Genomic DNA, 11,453 nt, shown 5'->3' with positions numbered 1-11,453 from the left:
GCTGGCAGTTCCATCCACGCACCAGAAGTTCAGTGGCTAACCTTTACGTCTTTGCCACGTACTGCAAGCGGTAGTGCTCGCTGCTCAGGCTTCAATGTTGGCGTAAAAACTGAATCACCGTACGGTTTGAAATTTGAAATCATATCCACCACCAGTCACGTCTGTAAACTTCAGAAATCATACTAGTAAAGCGTTTCGTTTGCGTTGCTTGTTTCTACAATAATGAGAGCATACTACACTGACGTAAAAATCGCAGCACCAAGGAGTTGGCATTGTGCCTTGCACTGATCTCAAACCACCGCCATTCGCGCTTTCATTAGTGTCAAGCTAGAGCTCATTGGGTGGTAGGGTGGAAGCCTGCTGTGTTTTCTGAAGAAAGCTGGTTCTGCCTCGGTGCCAGTGTTGGCAATGTGATGGTTAGGAGGAGGACTGTTTTCGTGCCACTTTGGACCTACGCTTGGGATTACCGTCTAGGATGCGATGTCTATTCAAATTTCGCGCCAGTTGCATTAACAATGGCATTAGTAACGCCACTATGGGGATGCAAATCCCGTTTGCTTTAAATACACGCTGTAACGGTCGTGAACCTTAATGACCTTTAACACAATGGACGTGGTGAGTTGATATTAGTCAAGAATGCCTTTAAGGCAACAAAGACGCCATTATCAATAGCTCACAGAGTTTGAACGACGTCGTGTAACAGGGCTACGAAAAGCTGGATGGTCCATCCGCGATATTGCAGAAAGACTTAGCAGCAATGTAGCCACTGTACATGGTAGCTGGCAGCGGTGGTCGCGAGAATGTATGGTCGCAAGAAGGCCGGGCTCCGGGGGGCCATAGGACACGACCTAGAGGGAAGAATATCTTGTTTCGGCGTATACTGCTTCTGCAGCAGTTGGAGCCACAGTGACACAACGAACTGTTACAAACACGTTACTTCCACGAGAGCTCAGAGCAGCTGCCCTGTATCGTGCATTGCACTGGCCCGAAATCACCGCCATTCACGATATCTCTAGCACCAAGCGAGAGCACATTGGGCGGCAGGTTGGAGGCCTGTTGTGTTTTCTGATGAAAGCTGGCTCTGCTTCGATGCCAGTGATGGCCGTGTGTTGGTTAGGAGGACAGTCGAGGGCCTACAGCGAACCTTTCTGCGTGCTAGACATGCTACTGGATCTCAGCCTCGAGTTATGGCCTGGGGAGCGATTTCGTGTGACAACAGGAACATTCTCGTGTTTATCCCATGCACCATGAGTTTTTATGTGTCAGTCTGGTGATTCGACATGCTGTGCTGCCATTCATAAACAGCAGTCTGGGCCGGCCGCTGTGACCGAGCGGTTCTAGGCGCTTCAGTCCGGAACGCGCTGCTGCTACGGTCGCAGGCTCGAATCCTGCCTCGGGCATGGATGTGTAAAGCGCAAGATAAGCGTGTCCGTGCGTATCTTATGACCTGATTCTGCGTACCAGGTGAGTTAACGACTGCCCATTTGCAGCAGTTCTAAAGTCACTACTACTACTACTATTACATCTTCTAGCTGCAACGTTATACAAATGAGATTTTGTTTGATTTAACATCTTCCTGCTGCACAAATTCTTGCGTCAACACACAGTATGTTAGAACGTTGACTAAAGTATGTTAGAACGTTGACTAAAGAACAGAACGTGTTAAGAAGAATAGATTAATGATAACACTGACAATAGGTGATGGCAGTGTTGTTGGTTGCTTGATTTAGGAGTGAGGACCAAACAGCGAAGTCATCGGTCACATCGGATTAGGGAAAGATTGGGAAGGAAGTCGGCCGTGCCCTTTCAAAGGAACCATCCCGGCATTTTCCAAAATCAGGATGGCCGGACGCGGGTTTGAACCGTCTTTATGGAAATGGCCTACATAGGCACTCTATGGTCTATGAAGTAGCACAGAACATGACGCTGCTACATTTATCTCGTCTTAATGGAGTACAGACAAGTAATCAAAAGTTGGTCACATATCAGTCACTAAGGATATGATGCATGTTTTTCTTTGTGAAACAAATAAAACCGATAAAATTTGTTCTCCTAAACTAAAGAGAAGCATGTATCTATTCCTGGTGTGTTAAGCCTGATGCACTAATAGTTTGTGTCCAGCGGTGTTTCGGTAACAACGGGCACGTTTTTACTATACAATCAATTTCTTTACGGTAAACAGCTGGAACTATGCTACCGCGATTGCCTTACCTCACGTTAACGGGGCTAAGAATCGTGACTGGCACTTTATGAGCCACATGTTATTAAAATCCTGAACCGTTGCAAGCGAATGGTGAGAAAGCTACGGGCTATAGGCTATAACGAGTGAATGATCCTGGGGAGAAACTCTCCGTGTCCGAGGACGTCCTTGCCAACCGACCGTTGAGCATCTCTAAGACTGCAAGGCCATCTGGCGAAACCCGGACGCTCTGCGAGTATATGCTGAAAGTAACTGCGAGCGGACGTCCACGTGGCCATCGCATCACATTACAATGCAGTGTCGTGCTTTGGATACCCATTTTCATCTTGATGACTGTTAATTTGAGAATAACTACTCTAACACTGTTATCGATCCATTTTTTTTTTCAGCAAGACGGTCTGCTACGTAAATGCCTAGTTCAAAGAGTGGAAAACAGTAGAGCAGAAAACCAGTTCTAAAATTTTTGCTATAGCGAGTAGAAATATTTTGTAGTACTCATTTTATCGAAGCTTTTTGTGGCTCCAAAAGGCGTCTTCTTGTTGTCTGGGATATGATGTTCAGGTCCAGGGTTTCAGATGTAAGTGAAGATTCTTAAACACAGTTTCAAGGCATCGCGGTTTATTCCCACTTCACACATGCCAAACAAATTCATGCCTCAGCTTGATGCAGTTTGCTGAAGATAGCGTTCCACATTTCCACATACTTTATAATAAACACTGTCTGCAAACTGACTCGATTGTATTACCTTCAGATACGTTTTCAGTTAAAAGTCACAAGCTTGTATGAAACTAATGTAGATGATGCAGTCTTAATTCAGAGTGCCCAGTCCAAATATACTGCTCAGCTCTTTAAAAAAAATTAAGAAAAAGCCTGCCCTCCCTGAGACCAGTACAAAGACTTTCTTGCATGAAAGCTAAACAATAACTCTCCTACTTGTGGCACGTAGCGCAACGATATCTTTTGGCCTGGAGTTCTAGCTGTTCTAGGACCGGTAGTTAATCACAGTAATTTTGATACATACTTTAGTGAAAAGTTAGCAAGAAAACATGAGTCTTGATATAAGCAAAAGTCAAATAATTATATATTATTGAACATAATTTGAAATGGAGATTTTGTAAAGTTTACGAAGTATATCACTTCGCTAAAATAACAAATATCTTGTACTTTCTTCCATGTGACTGGTTTTTATGAAAAATTATGTCAATTCTTAACTTTATGGGCAATAAATGTTCTTAGAAAATTCTGTAACGAGATACTGCGTAACGTTCAATATATACCAATTAAGATCACATGAAAAATGTAATTTATAGTGTTATTAATTTGTTTAGACTCAAAAATAGAAATGGAGTTCGAAATATTACAGAAAACATGGAAAAGAATGAAGTTTAAATAAATGTTCACATAGGCTCCCTTTCTGAACATCAGATTTCCCATTTTAGATAAAACACAGCTGTATAAAGAATGGACTCGCAGATTTCGTCAATCAGAATAGGTATAGTAATCTACTACGGATCAAAGGTCCCTGTAATTCACATTCGTTAAATTACGCAGTAGTTAGCACCTTGTGAGACGAACTAAGAAGAAAACAAAGTCACCTCTACGCCTCGGTACACATATGTATACGTACAGCTGTTGAGAATGGTAGTTGACAATGGAAGAGCTCACCACTAACTTTTTACACTACAAGGTTCGGAAATGAACATCGTAGTGGCATTCAGTAGTTCCAGCGACTTAATTTTCTTTCAAAGTACTGTTCTAACGGGATGCTCTTGCAACTTAAATAACAGGCCAGACTAGAGCGACAACTGCACTGATTGCATTTTCAGCTGAGCACGATATATTTGAGACCTCAATGGTGACGAGAGTTTTATATCAATAAACACATGTGTTGGCAAGGCCACTCTTGAAGATTTGTACGCTGTCCTTCGTTTAAAAAAGAACGCGTATTTGGAAGGGCGGCAGTTTAAATCTCCAAGTGGCCGACCAGGTGTAGCCCTACTGCTATTTCCGTAAACTGTTTAAGGTCAATGCCTTGATTTGGGGGGGGGGGGGCGATTTCTTTCCTGTCCTTTCCCCTTTGCGAGGTTGTGCTCCGTCTCTGATGACGCGACGTTCATCGCTAATCTCCCTTTTTCCTTTTCTTGTGTGACAAGAAAAGTGTTACGCCATGCTCTGGAAATGAGCAGCCGTTACAAGAAATGGAAATGCAAAATATAGCACCAGTTTCCTTCGTGGACTTCAAAAGGTGTAATATCAGACGGTGTGTGATTTTCAATGAGATATGTTGATTGGTTTCCGGGAAATATATTGATGAGCCACAACGGTGTGAGCTGTTGCTTATTACCGTGACGGTCCACCTTTGGAACGAAATACAGCAGCAGTTCTGCGTGGCATGGATTCGCACGTCCTCTGATGTATGAGGCATCAGATATCTACGCACTGCCCGTAAATTATGGGTCGGTGATCTGTGGACGCGGAGCTGGTGGCCGACAGTGTCATAGATGTGATCCATTGGATTCCGATCAGGTGAATTTGGACGTCACAACATGAACGTGAGTTCACTAACATGCTCCTCACACTACTATAGCACGATTATGGTCTTGTGACTCGGACATTTATGCCACTGGAAAACGCCGTTGCCGACTGGGAAGACATCAAGCATTAAGGAATGCAGGTTGGCTCTGAGCACTATGGGACTTCTGAGGTCATCAGTCCCCTAGAACTTAGAACTACTTAAACCTAACTAACCTAAGGACATCACACACATCCATGCCCGAGACAGGATTCGAACCTGCGCGCGGTTCCAGACTGTAGCGCCTAGACCCGCTCGGCCACTGCGGCCGGCGGATGCAGGTTGTCAGTAATAATGCTTACTTGGTCCACTGCTGTCTTGATGCCTTCCATTACTAAAACTGTTCATATAGAAGCCCAGGTGAACGAACACCACGGGCCTGCGTCAGTGGCGCGGTGCATGTCTCGAGCAGCGGTTCACGCAGATGACGTTCAAGACACGGTTAAGCTAAGTCGGGACAAGTCGCATAAGAGGAGCAACAAAACGCGCATTTCCGGTATCGGGAATCGAACACGGGCCTCCTGGGTGAGAGCCAGGTATCCTAGCCACTAGACCACACCGGATAACGACACAAGCGCTCCTCCAGCGAACACAGCAAGCGTCCACCCCCTACTTGTCGACAACTGCAAAAATTAACGTTTCCTCTTTGTAGAACGGCATACGTGGTGTGGCAAGAAACTTGATTCATCCGACTAGGCAACACGTTTCCATTTCTCCACGGTAACTGACGACAAAAGGAGTTGTCTGGTATGGAGCCCGATGATCAACAGTGTGCGCTAAGTGGTCTGCTCCGAAACACTAGAATTGTACGTACTTCGTTGTCAGATCAGTCACAGGTCAAAGCTATCTTGCTTTAAAGATGGTGCAAGCTCCGAATTCCACGTTCTGAGTTATGGATGTCCAAAACCTTCCGCGAACTCGTGGTTTCACTATACTTCAACCATTTTCCAATATGTTCATGACAATAGCACGCGAACAGCCGACCTGCTTCTCCATTCCCTATATACTATTTCTCAGGTGCCACGCCATAAGAATCTGCTTTTCGTCAAAGTAGCCTATGTCTGTTTTCCCGTTTGCGGCCACTATCATCGCTACAGTGGTTCCCCATTCCTCTTTTCAAAAATGGTTCAAATGGCTCTGAGCACTATGGGACTCAACTTCTAAGGTCATCAGTCCCCTAGAACTTAGAACTACTTAAACCTAACTAACCTAAGGACATCACACACATCCATGCCCGAGGCAGGATTCAAACCTGCGACCGTAGCGGTCCTGCGGTTCCAGACTGTTGCGCCTAGAACCGCACGGCCACACAAGCCGGCCATTCCTCTTTTCCACGTCACTAGGACATTCAGTCTCGCGATGGGCAGTGGTCGTAACCTCTTGGCTCATCAGTTTAGGTTTAAAATAGTGTAACGATGTCGCAACGGCTATGATGCACGTGTGGACCTATCGAAGGGGGATGTCCGGCAGCTTTTCCCGTAGGCTCGAAGCTTGCCGTCTGGTCTATAGTGTTAGCTCGAAACAGTTGCCTGCAACGATTGTGGATTTGTCTGCGTCGACGTCTACTGTTGGCAGCACTGGTAGCACTCATGCCATTACGGCATCTTCCAGTGTCTAAAAGCCGCGCACTGTATTGTGCCCGTGAGTACCGTTCGTATGTGCTGAACAGCAAAATATATTGTTTCCGGACGAGCCCCTCTTAGCGTGTAAGATATAATTTCCTATCTGCCAATGAGTGCTAGTCTGGTTTTCTCTTGTAGTGGCCTGGGCTACAGAAGGAAGGGGCCTATTTTTCAGTCTGGCGCTGATAGGGCTTCCTATCCCAAATCTTCGTAAATGGCGAGCTAACAGTGAGAGTAATCCCCATGACAGCCGGTGTTCCCAACATCCATTGCAGAAAAGGTTCTTAATCCCGCTAGGAGGCAGCGTTTTACACAAGCCTTGCGAACAGGAGCAGAAAATGGCCAATGAGAACGCTTGCATTTATGTTCCTTATTCGGACTGGATGGAAAGGCCTGAAAGTTAAATAACCTCGTGAAGCCGTCTGGACCTCGGGAAATCGTGATATCGGTCGGGAGCCTTCGTGTGGTTGAAGTGGTAAGTCATGGACCCTCCCGGCCAGAGTTTGTGTTTTTAACTGGTCATCGTTTAGGAAGTCTGGAGTTAGTGATCCTTTCTGGTTTATGAAATTACTTTTCAGGTACGTGAAGCCTATAAAGCTTTTTCGAAAATGCATTCCGGATGTGGATGCTGAATTCTGCTTAGGCATTTTCCTGATATTCTCTGTGGATTAGTGAGTGAGGACTTGTTGGGTAAAAGAAGCCCTCAGAGCAGAGCGTGGACACAGTAGCTAGCTCGAGGTTTCGTTGGATAAAAGTGGCGGATCTGGCTAGGGTAATTCATGCCAATAAACTTCTCTGTGCAAATTTGAGCGGGGTGCTTTTGAGTGGCCTTTTTCCTATTGACTTCGAACTGAGTTACTATTTGGTGTTACTGTGACTATCGGCAGGGATTGTTAGTTGCCAACAGAAATGGAGGCAGTACACTGAACTGTTAGCGGTGAACCTATTCCATTCTCGTGATTGGATCTCGGAATCTTTCATCAAAATAGTTATATAGCCACAGGACTTTAATTATTGGCTTTTGAGTTTTGAAAAATTTAACCCTTTCTCTCAGGTTAAAGCGAGGCTGTGGTGCCCTTATTTAGAAATATTAGTAGCGTAGCAGAGCACAGAATTATTCTGGGTCTGCTAATAAACGTTTCCGAGCAATGCTCCGCGTACTGTAGTTGCTGTCGCGCGGCTCACAGTGGGCATTCTTTCACGCGATGACCCGGAAGCTCCGAATCACGGATGAAGGAACGATCCAAACGTCTTCTGCAGTTATGGGCGCATACGAGTTGCATGGCGCTGAATGACAAAATTTTGGTGTGCATGTGTGGTCTAGTGGTCAGCTGCCAAGTGTGACCGTTCGTGGTGTCATTATATACAACACGTGCCCTTTATTCCTACCAGAACGAGAGAGAGGATGTAGATTCAGCAAATTCGCATTCCGTATTACAGCAAGGCTGAACACATACGGCAAGGCTTCTCCTAACTACACCAAGTGCCACAGCTCTCATAGCCTGCAAATTTGTATATGTGAGATATGCTAATCTGAAACTCTCGGCATTTCCTAATACGAAATGAATATGTGTCAATATTTAAAAGTTTTTTCCCTAAAACATTGTCAACTATACTATTAATTTAAAAAAACAACTGAACTGTTGATAACTTCTTCTGTAGTGGTCAATCCAAGGATTGGTTTGCAACAGCTACAATGGCTGTTGATAACTAAAAGGACTAAAATATCCTGTAAAATGAAAAGGGAAATTGACATAACGTCTATAACAAGTAGAGAGCCTGTATAATGTCACCACTACAAAAATTGCTGCAATACATTACGCAAAATGATGATAGGTACAGAAGTACGACATCACAATAAAAATTAATAATACTGATATAATTAAAACCATATGGAATACTATTAAATTGGAGACAAGACAACTAGCCAGTCCACAAGATAACCATAGTTACACTGAACTACTGTGCTGTCATGCAGAACGAATTCAGACACGTGCTGCAGGAATCGGAACAGGCTGTTAACGTCACTTGCTAGTGAATCTGCGTCAAAAATTCGAATTCTTTTCCATCTTAAATCAATATTTAGAGTTTTGTGAACAAAATGGTCATTAAATGAATCGATTCAGACATCGGGAACATATCTAAAAACAAATTTAAATATATGTCGGTATGTGGCAACGACCATGTTTTCGCTGCCGTCGGATGTCAAATGGCGTCATTATTATTTGCGTTGACCTAAAAGCATGAGACGCGGAAAGAAACAAAGTTTCACAGTACAATTGGAGGAAAGTAAAGGAAAGTGTTTAATTTGTAATCACATAAGACGAGTTCCTTTAATCCGTTTTTCGGTTTGTATTTCCGTCTATGAGAGCGTTGTTCCCCGGGAAAGTAGGCGTGTATCAAGTTGAAATTGATATCACGTACTAAGGAAGGTAGTCGCTTGGCGGTGTACACACTCCACTTTTGCCGATCAAGCCCACACAAACAGCATTAAGACTGATCCTAAGATCATCAGTAAAGCAATACCCTCTATCAAAAACTCACAACAGAGCAGAACTATCACACACAAAGAGCGATGATACAAGGAAAGCAGGTCTTGAATGAAAATACAACATTGTGCAACAAAACGCTGTGTAGAACACTCAACGAACTATAAAAAGACACTTCCCCACGTAAAACATAATGATCAAACACTCTCAATATCCAAAAACATCTGTTTGTTTCTCAGTCTCCTCCTCCGTCCATCTTTTCAGTTCAGTCCCTCTCGCAGTGTGCCAACCTGTACCGTTAACTCGGGAGCGCTGCAAGAATAAGAGGCAACAGTTTCGAAACGGAACGATCGATCCCGGCTATATTTGCGAGCGTAGTGTGGAAATACGATTTTTCAATGCTGTGTCGTATTGAGATGTTTGTCTTAAGTTTCTCCTTGGAACGATGCTCTGTCAAAAACAAGTAGCATATACTTCGCGTTGACGGCTTCGGGAAACGAGTTTTCCCCTAAAAAGGTATTTACTTGCATTTGGCCCTGTCAGGTATGCTGTAAATTAACCACACAATGTGAACACTGAAAAGCCTACAGTTTCTTGAAGATTTGGTGATGAAGATGTTGAGAAGAATTGTACTGCAGTTGTAGCACGCAGTCTATTTTTTCAGTTTTTATTATGCAGTTGAGAATGACACGATATATTAAAATATTAGTAGTATATGTGAGTTTTGACTCCTACTGATTGAATATTTACTAATATGAATTAATTATCTACTAATCTTCTTAATCTATTCTGTCACGTATCTTCTAGAATGATTGAGAAACTTCGTGCCCAGTAAAGGCGCAAATAAACAAACGATAGAAACTGTTACTGAATATTTATTAGGTATCAGTTAGGATATTTATTGCAGTGAGAGACAGAACATCTCAGCCATGACATTCTAAAGTCATTAGACGGCCCAAATTGTGTGTCATTCAGGATTAGATCTGAAGCGTACACCAGGTGCGGTGAAATGCTATGGAACGGTATTGTCGATTTATATCGTAATGTCTGTCCCAATATTTTAAAACATTTAGCACAGGCTTACAAATGCCTCATATTTCGTTGTGTCACGTACATCTTTGGCGACATGATGAATTACCCTTCGGTGTTGTTATGCAACAAACACGTCCATTTGTAACTTTATTAGGTTGCGAATCCATGAACAACTGCCAGAGTTGCGCAAGAAGAGGATCAGTCATTTTTTCCCGACGAGGATATGCCATAACAATTCGAAATTGGTTTCAAATCACAAATTCTTCATTTTCCACTTTCGGTGACAGATCTGTTTTCACATAGCGACCCTGTAATACTTTGTTCGCTGCGACGGACGTGTCGGGAGGGCGCTTTCTGTGATTAGTACTAACAGTATAGCTGTGCCCTTGTTGTCAGCGTCATTTAAGAAGCTGGAAGTATCGTACGTTACCTTACATCTCATAGAAATGGAAATTAGGCAAATCTAATTATGTGCTCAGTCACATCCATGTCGTTACGTAAGCGTAATTTCGTTGACCTGTTAGCTTCGTCGCGTAATGGAATATGACAGTAACCGAGAACGCGTCTAAAGGTAGCAATTTGGCTGCAAACATACATTCTGCGGTAAAGAGAAAATGTGACAATGTTGCGAAGTTGGTTAACCTCGTATCAGCTTCTCTGGATAATGTACCAGCATTAACCAATGTCTGCCTTTTTAATGTGAAATTAGTTCCTCGTGTTTCATTCCAACAGAACGAGTGGTCACGTCCTATTTCTGTTTGCCACACAGAGAGTTGTGTAAACAGTTAGGTTTCGCTATCGCTTAAAACCGCATTTGTTCATGTGTATGTGAAGCTGTCAGCAATGTTAGATTAAATCGAATGTTGTAAGCCGCGCAGGTAGCGGATGTCTATAACTGGCATGACTTTTGGCTATAAATCAACATTATTTCTGAGAAGACTTGCACCAGGAATTTTTAGCGATTATTGAACGAGCATTGCTGTCTGAAAGCTATGCCTCTTTTCCAGGTGAAACTTTCAGCTCAGTTCTGCTTCCGTTATTAGAATACTCCTAACAGAGATGTAAGCAGCATCAGTAGGGCTTTTCATACGGTACCAGAAAAAGTGATGACTCTCTCAAAAGTATGTAGATTATCTTATAAAATTATGATAATCCTGAAGAACAGGAACAGAAAGGGAGAAACGTGGAATATTGAAATTATTTACCTGCGCAGCAAAAGTTTTTTTTTTTTTTTGTTTCTTTTTGGAGTGACGCTCTAGTATCTAACAGCAGGTCTTGTACACTCGACATTTAAAAAAAAGTAAAAGTGAGGAAAAACCTACATTTTTATGTATAGGTCCACTTGCATTGTGTTGATAATGTAACAGATTTCAGTGCGCTTTGTATCTTGTTCCCATTTCTCACAGTATTATAAACGTTAAACTGTTAGAGGTGTGACAGTACGTTTCACAGCTGGTTCAGTAAGTGGATGTGACGACATTAGTGGGTACAGGGAGGGCTCACAGAGCAAGGGGCATGCTATCTTGTGTATGGTGGCC

General features: G+C 43.2%; 1 non-coding gene across 1 annotated transcript; it reads right to left on the bottom strand.

Moving 5' to 3' along the window:
* Nucleotides 1-5,263: 5,263 nt before the first annotated feature.
* Nucleotides 5,264-5,335, bottom strand: Trnae-cuc. Its single transcript has one exon. It is a non-coding gene; the product is annotated as a tRNA-Glu (tRNA).
* Between the last annotated feature and the right edge of the window lie 6,118 nt (nt 5,336-11,453).

This window comes from Schistocerca piceifrons, chromosome 4 (genome assembly GCF_021461385.2).
Source record: "Schistocerca piceifrons isolate TAMUIC-IGC-003096 chromosome 4, iqSchPice1.1, whole genome shotgun sequence".
Lineage (NCBI taxonomy): Eukaryota > Metazoa > Arthropoda > Insecta > Orthoptera > Acrididae > Schistocerca > Schistocerca piceifrons.
Note: the sequence above shows the minus strand (reverse complement) of the source record. Positions and strands in the feature narration are given on the sequence as shown.